Source organism: Megalobrama amblycephala, linkage group LG2, assembly GCF_018812025.1.
Source record: "Megalobrama amblycephala isolate DHTTF-2021 linkage group LG2, ASM1881202v1, whole genome shotgun sequence".
NCBI classification, from domain to species: domain Eukaryota; kingdom Metazoa; phylum Chordata; class Actinopteri; order Cypriniformes; family Xenocyprididae; genus Megalobrama; species Megalobrama amblycephala.
Genome location: NC_063045.1, coordinates 57,257,928 through 57,266,530, shown reverse-complemented (window position 1 = coordinate 57,266,530; position 8,603 = coordinate 57,257,928).

Below are 8,603 nucleotides of genomic sequence, written 5' to 3'. Positions count from 1 at the left end.
ACCACGATTAGTTTAAACAGTATGTAACCACTGCATATCGACATGAAATATTAATTCAATATCACCTACGTGCAAAATAGCTTCATATTTAGGCCTATACTTGTGAATGATTTGACGCGCTACCACGGCGCATGATGAAGGGAACGTCTGCCAATCCCACTAAGTGGTTAAAACGTATAATTTGTATTCATTAAAATTACTTTTAACATTTAAAAACAGACATATTCAAATTCCAAAGCTTGTCAGTATTACCAACAGGAACTAACAACCTTTGGAACTTGAACATGTCTGTTTTTAAATGTTAAAAGTAATTTTAATGAATACAAATTATACGTTTTAACCACTTGGTGGAACTGGCAGACGTTCCCTTCATCATGATTCGTGGTATCGCGTCAAATCATTCACAAGTATAAATATGAAGCTATTGTGAACGTAGTTGATTTTTAATTAATATACCATGTCGATATACAATGCTTACATACTTAAAACTAATCATGGTATTGATATCTTTGTAAAACTGTCGACTTTATAGAACAGTGGCAAGGAATAGTAACATTACCTAGCTCTGAGAGCCCCCAAGTGGTCGGGAGCATTTCCGTTGTGTTGTGGCTTGATTCCGTTGTGTTGTGGTTTAATTCCGTTGTGTTGTGGCTTGATTCCGTTGTGTTGTGGCTTGATTCCGTTGTGTTGTGGCTTGATTCCGTTGTGTTGTGGCTTATTCCGTTGTGTTGTGGTTTAATTCCGTTGTGTTGTGGCTTATTCCGTTGTGTTGTGGCTTTATTTCGTTGTGTTGTGGCTTGTTTCCGTTGTGTTGTGAACTTATGTTTGCTTTTTTAATTTCGTTGTGTTGTGCACTACTGGGCCACCGTAGACATGGGCCGCCACAGTCTAGTTAAAGGGTTAGTTCACCCAAAAATGAAAATTCTGTCTTTAATTACTCACCTTCATGTCATTCCACACCCGTTCATCTTCGGAACACAATTTAAGATATTTTTGATAAAATCTGATGGCCTGTGAGGCCTGCAATGACAGCAAGTTAACTTAGACTTTCAAACTCCCAGAAAGGTACTAAAAACATATTTAAAACAGTTCATGTGACTACAATGGTTCAACCTTAATGTTATGAAGCGACAAGAATACTTTTTGTGCGCCAAAAAAACCCATAATGACAACTTTATTCAAGAATATCTAGCACTCGTCACTGAACTAAACACTGCTTTGTGAAGCTTCGAAGCTTTACAAATCTTTTGTTTCAAATCAGTGGTTCGGAGCACTGCCAAAGTCACGTGAACCATTGAAATTTTGAAACACTTATGATGCAATGAAGCCTCGTTTACTGAAATCATGTGACTTTGGCTGTTTGAGATCGTTTGATACACGCTCCAAACCACTGATTCGAAACAAAAGATTCGTAAAGTGTTTAGCTCAGAGACGAGTGCTAGATATTGTTGAATAAAGTCGTTATTTCGTTTTTGGCGCACAAAAAGTATTCCCGTCACTTCATAACATTAAGGTTGAACCACTGTAGTCACATGAACTATTTTAAATATCTTTTAGTTCCTTTCTGGACGTTTGACAGTCTACGTTAACTTGCTCTCAATGCAAGCCTCACGAGCCAACGGATTTCATCAAAAATATCTTAATTTGTGTTCCCGAAGATGAAGGTTTTACGGGTGTAGAACGACATGAGGGTGAGTAATTAATGACAGAATTTTTGGGTGAACTAACATATAAATATATGGGAAACACCGAGTGTGTGTAATTTACATTGTAGTATAGTCAAGTTATGTTACTTAAGTTAAGTTATTACATGCGGCAATCAAGTTTGCCTACTCAAACATCTTACATATTTGCATAGCCTACATGTGAAAGTTTTGCAATACTTAAAATATATTGTTTTTATACATGTAATAACTTAGTTACTTAATGCAAGGAGCAGTTCATTCCTTCATAAAAGACATTAAGTATATAGTCTAGTACTTTTTTGCTTCAAATGTAGTGATTTATCTTAGAGCGTTTGGGGTCAGTTCATGGCTTCAAACTCTTTCTATGCAGAAAATGAACAGGGCAAATACTTCCAGAATTAAGGCCACTGAAAAAGTGAGAGGTCACTCTTGCACTGTACTTGCATCATTTAGACACTAGATAGTTGTGTTTGTTTATGAATATCCGCAGTAGGGAAGACTGTGTCTCATCTGCTTTTTTAAAATCAAATAATCAATATGGGGAGAATTAAACAAGCTAATCTGAATGAAAATATCAGAATCAATATTCATTCTTCTCATATTCTTTCACATCACTGCCAAAAGGCTAATTAAGCAAGATTATATATGCTTCATGAATGTAATATTATTACAGGACTTACTACTGCCAATACATACACGACACACTGCTGTGAGCAAGTAAGACATGCTACTGCTGTACAATATAGCATATATGAATTACCCGTAGCAGATCTATACAGGTGGAGCTGGGGAAGGTGGGGGGTTACGGAAACATTTGCTACTGCACTTCTATAGCAAATGTTAACCAAGTATGAGCAGCAAGGCTCATTGGCTACTGATACAGCTGCAACCAATCATCTGTGTCCTTTAGAGAATGATATGATTGCAAGCAGATTGAGTTAAAGACCTATCAGCCTGTGCCATCTAGAGTTTCATGACAGAACTTTGTATTTAATATCATTAAGTAGACACTATCACACATTTGAAGATTTTAAGCCTGATTTTGGGCCTGATTTGCAACCCCCAATGATCTGAGGGGTGTGGTCCGATTCAAGGCTTGTCACAACCAACTTTTTGTCCAAAAAACCCTTAATTGTGTGGAGTCATTACGATAATTTTATTGCTCCCAATCACATTGGAGCCTGCACAACCCCAAATCGTAAGTATCAAACTCATGCCAGGAGAACCAGCAGACGACTTTAATCTTCCTCCGTTTTTTTTTTTCTTAAGTCATGTTTGATCTTGTGAGTCTTCGTGAGATCTCGTCTCAAGCTTAAAATGTTAATACAGTCTAGTGGTCCAGACAAATCTTCTAGGGTGTGCATTCGGAGGATCATAATGCTTAAAATCAGTTGAAACTGCCCTTATGTCTTATGTCTCAGGCCTTAAGGACCCATCAGTCTGTGCCATCTAGAGTTTCATGACAGAACTTTGTATTATTTAGAAATAGTATATTTTGTAACATTATAAATGTCTTTATTGATCAATTCAATGCAACCTTGCTTAATAAACCCTTATGTTAAAGGTGCACTAGATTATGTTTTTAAAAGATGTAATATAAGTCTAAGCTGTCCCCTGAATGTGTCTGTGAAGTTTCAGATCAAAATACCCCATAGATTTTTTTTAATTCATTTTTTAACTGCCTATTTTGGGGCATCATTATAAACGCGCCGATTTTATGCTGTGGCCCCTTTAAATCCCGTGGTCCACGCCCACAGAGCTCGCGCTTGCCTTGAACAGTGCCTTAACAAAGTTTACACAGCTAATATAACCCTCAAAATGGATCTTTACAAAGTATTCGTCATGCATGCGGCATGCATGCGTCGGATTATGTGAGTGTTGTATACTGTTTTATTGTTTACTTAGGATTTTGAATGAGTTTGATAGTGCTCCGTGGCTAACGGCTAATGCTACTCTGTTGGAGAGATTTATAAAGAATGAAGTTGTGTTTACGCATTATACAGACTGCAAGTGTTTAAAAATGAAAATAGCGACGGCTCTCGTCTCCGTGAATACAGTAATAACCGATGGTAACTTTAACCACATTTAATAGTACATTAGCAACATGCTAACGAAACATTTAGAAAGACAGTTTACAAATATCACTAAAAATATCATGTTTTCATGGATCATGTCAGTTATTATTGCTCCATCTGTCATTTTTCACTATTGTTCTTGCTTGCTTACCTAGTCTGATGATTTGGTTGTGCACAGATCCAGACGTTAATACTGGCTGCCCTTGTGTAATGCCTTTGATAATGTTGGAAACGTGGGCTGGCATATGCAAATATTGGGGGCGGACTCCCCGACTGTTATGTAACAGTCGGTGTTATGTTGAGATTCGCCTGTTCGTCGGAGGTCTTTTAAACAAATGAGATTTATATAAGAAGGAGGAAACAATGGAGCAAAGATTTGTATGGCATACAAAATGACTTATTTTCAATTTAAAAAGTGATTGTGGACTGGATATTTTTTTTAACCTTTTATCACAGTCTTGGGCATGTCAAAGATTAGTAACAACATTGGCTTTGATGCATTGTTAGTTTTTGTGCAGCATCAGATTTTAATTTTTTCTCCCTCATTTATTGTTCGTGGCTGTTTTTGCCCCATTGACTTCCATTATAATTACATTTTTTTGATTGCAAAGCCATGACACCATATAATCATGCATTCTGATTGTTGGTGGTTTTCCCTGTTGGGAAGAGGTAAAATTTGTAATTTTTACTGTTGATCACCAGGTGGCACCATTAACCCTTTAGATTGGCCTGTGCAAAAAAAGCTTAGTTTCTGGCATTTATATGGAGTTATATGGAGTATAACAGTATATTATAGTGTGTGTGTCTCTCTCTCTCTCTCTCTCTCTGTGTGTGTGTGTGTGTGTGTGTGAGATAGAGAGAGAGTGTGTGAGAGACCTTATGCCAACTTGCCGTGATGTATCTGAGAAAATCAAAATATGCACCTCAGCTCTCAGAACTACATGTAGTAAACAAAAACAAAGTAAGTGTATTTATGCACCTGCTGCCTTTTGATGGTGAGAAGCACAGACTAAACAAAAACAAGGTAAGTGGATTTAAACACTAGCGTGCCATCCTGCTGGTCATTTGATGGTGAGAAGAGCAGCAAGCAACATGAGAAAGGGCTTTACTTGTACCGAAGTCAGATCCTGAATGTACCGAATCAGATCCTGATTTTTTTGTGGCACCCCCATCATCCTCTCCAGCTTCCACTGAAGGCGAGGAGGATTCAGAGGATCCTGGATCTGGGTGGATTGGGAGAAACGGTGAAGTGTGGTTTTCCACCAATGTGGAGACAACTCCCTTTCTTCAGCCTGCCAGAGGAGTGACTCCAGTGCCGACGCGTTATGCCATCGCAAGGGTCCAGAACGTGGATTCTGTGTTCAGTCTGTTTTTAACGGAGGAGATGACTGACCTCATTGTCAGCATAACCAACCTCCATGGTCGCTGCAAAATTGTTGCACTTTGGTTCATAATAAATTATGTTCATAAATCTGATGCAGAGTAGATTTTTTACAGAAAAAAATGGAAAAGTGTATCACTGAAGGATTTTAAGGTTTTAAATTGGCTTTACCATCAAGAAAAGACAAGCATTTCACACATAGGCCATCCATACTTCTCACCATCAAAAGGCAGCAGGTGCATAAATACACTTACTTTGTTTTTGTTTACTCCATGTAGTTCTGAGAGCTGAGGTGCATATTTTGATTTTCTCAGACGCATCAAGGTAAGTGCGCAAAGGTCTCTCACTCTCTCTCTCACACACACAAACACACACACACACACACACACACACACACTATAATATGCTGTTGTACTCCATATAACTCCATATAAATGCCAGAAACTAAGCTTTTTAAGTGCCACCTGGTGATCAACAGTAAAAATTACAAATTTTACCTCTTCCCAACAGGGAAAACCACCAACAATCAAGAATGCATGATTATATGGTGTCATGGCTTTGCAACCAAAAAATGTCATTATAATGGAAGTCAATGGGGCAAAAATAGCCACGAACAGTAAATGAGGGAGAAAAAAATAAAATCCAATGCTGCACAAAAACTAACAATGCATCAAAGCCAATGTTGTTACTAATCTTTCACATGTCCAAGACTGTGATAAAAGGTTAAAAAAAAACATCCAGTCCACAATCACTTTTTGTATTGAAAATAAGTCATTTTGTGTGTTTTTTCCCCCAAATCAGTGACATCATTTATGAACTTGGCAATTAAAGAGTAAAAATCCTGGATTTTTTTTAAACATTTAGTAGTTTTGATCAGGATTGAAGTTGATTAACAGATTTATGCAAAAAAAAAAAAATATTTATCTGATACAGTTTTACAGCAATTTAATTTAGTGGATGTTTTCATCCTGAACATAACAAAATGGTAGTGAATTTGAACAATACACAAGGGTTAATAAAGTTTTTTTTTTTTTTTTTTTTTTTTTTTTTCAAAACTTTTGGGCAGTAGCATTTTTTATTTTTTATTTTTGGACGATTTATTTTTTCCAAATGGGATGGAATGTGACCTGGACATGTTTTCATGAGCTTCACCTTCATCATACTCTGCATCTGCATTAATATTCTCAGTCTACTCCATGCTACAATTTCACACCAGACTTTGGTCATGCCTGGGTTGCAGACATCAAAGATGTTGGAAGGGCGACCACAATTACATCTCGGTTTGATGTTTCTTGAAGAGACGACCTGCACCCTCCCTTTGGATGTCAAACCCACTCGGTCCAGCAGGGTGGCAAACAGGAGCCAAAGTATCATGAGACACAACAGGAATACAAACACCAAATTGCTCAGGTAAACAGCTGATTATGTCGACTCCAAGAGACATGAAAGGCATAAAAAACAAGATAAAGAAAGACAAACCAACAGGTACCGAATGCATGTTAACTTTCCATTACGTTTGATGGACACAAACAACTGGCGTCCACAAATAGAACAATCTATGGACTGGCCAGAACCCAACGGAGCTCATTAAATATTTGAAGCATGTTTTCTATTTGCATTCAGCTCTTGAAGCACTGCTGCCTGTGTCGCCAAATCTGGTACGGTGTTGTTCTGTCTGTTTCATAATTGCTTTGTCAAACAAAGACTACTGAAGTTAAAGGATTAGTTCACTTCAGAATTAAAATTTCTTGGAACGTTTTCCTCAAACCTTAATTTCTTTTTGACTGAAGAAAGAAAGACATAAACATCTTGGATGACATGGGGGTGAGTAAATTAACGGAAATTTTAATTCTGAAGTGAACTAATCCTTTAAATCCAAGAAAGATAAATCTCTACACCACATACAATGTAGCAGACCAATCATATATTTGAGATATGATTAATCATATATTTGAGATATGATCCTGTATAACGTGCTATATTTCACATGCAATACAGCTTTGTGGCCATGACACCATAGGTTACTGTAATCAGCAGCGAGGGTCAAGGAAACACTGAGACACGCGTCCCCTCAGGACATGATTGAAGCGCAGCAGCTCTGCGGAAAAGGTCACATCTACACATTTGCCAACTTCTTCGATTGAACAGTCGTCAAACAGTCAGCACGTTTCGTTTCAAATGCTGAAGAAGTTCGGATGACCTGCATTGATAAAGTGGTAACCTTTGTTTGGGATCTGGGAGACCCCAAGGACCTTTACATACATCAAAGCACACATTTAACATTGACGCATCAGGTTGACACTTATTGATTTTTGCTAATCTTATGGGAACTGATTCTAAACCAAATTTCAGCTTGCTTTAAAAGTCATCCATAAAATATCACATTATTTCTGTTTGTTTTATGGTAATACAAAAGGATAATTTGCTACTTGTTATTGCTAGATGGCAGGTGGAATTAGAGGAAGAAAGTATTTTATTGGACAGAAAAATGAACACACCCACTAAATAGATTTAAAATTTAAAATAGTTATCTGCTGAAAATAATGTCATTTATTACTCACCCTCATGTTGTTCTACATTTCGTAAGACATTCGTTCATCTTTGGAACACAAATTAAGATATTGTTGATGAAATCCAATGGCTAGGCCTCTATAGACAGCAATGCCATTGAAACTGTCAAGATCCATAAAGGTACTAAAAACATTTAAAACAGTTCATGTGAGTTCAGTGGTTCTATCTTAATATTATAAAGAGACAATACTTTTTGTGCGCCAAAAAAACAAAATAACGACTTTATTCAACAATATCTAGTGATGGGCCGATTTCAAAACACTGCTTCTTGAAGCTTCTGAGCTTTATGAATCTTTTGTTCCTATCAAATGGCTAAACTGCTGAAATCACGTGACTTTCCGATTCATTGATTTGATTCGTAAAGCTCAGAAGCAGTGTTTTGAAATCGGCCCATATAGATATTGTTGTCTTTATTTAGTTTTTTTGGCGCACAAAAAAGGTATTCTTGTTGCTTTATAATATTAATATTGAACCACTGAACTCACATGAACTGTTTCAAATATGTTTTTAGTACCTTTATGGATCTTGAGAGTTTTAATGGCTTTGCTCTCAATAGAGGTCTCATTGAGCCATCGGATTTCATCAACAATATCTTAATTTGTGTTCGAAAGAAGAACAAAGGTTTTACGGGTGTAGAATGACATGAGGGTGAGTAATAAATGACATATTTTCATTTTTGGGTGAACTAACCCTTTAACTTAGATATTTACCAGATATGGACTAACGGCACACAAATCCAATTCTGATTTCATACTTTAACCCTGTAAAGCCTGATAAAATGGCTAGAAAAATCTATTTATGGAACATGAAGACAATTTTTTTTTTTTTTTATTTTTGTAAGATACATCAGCCTCTCATGGCCCATATAGTATGATTTAGTAAGAATATGGA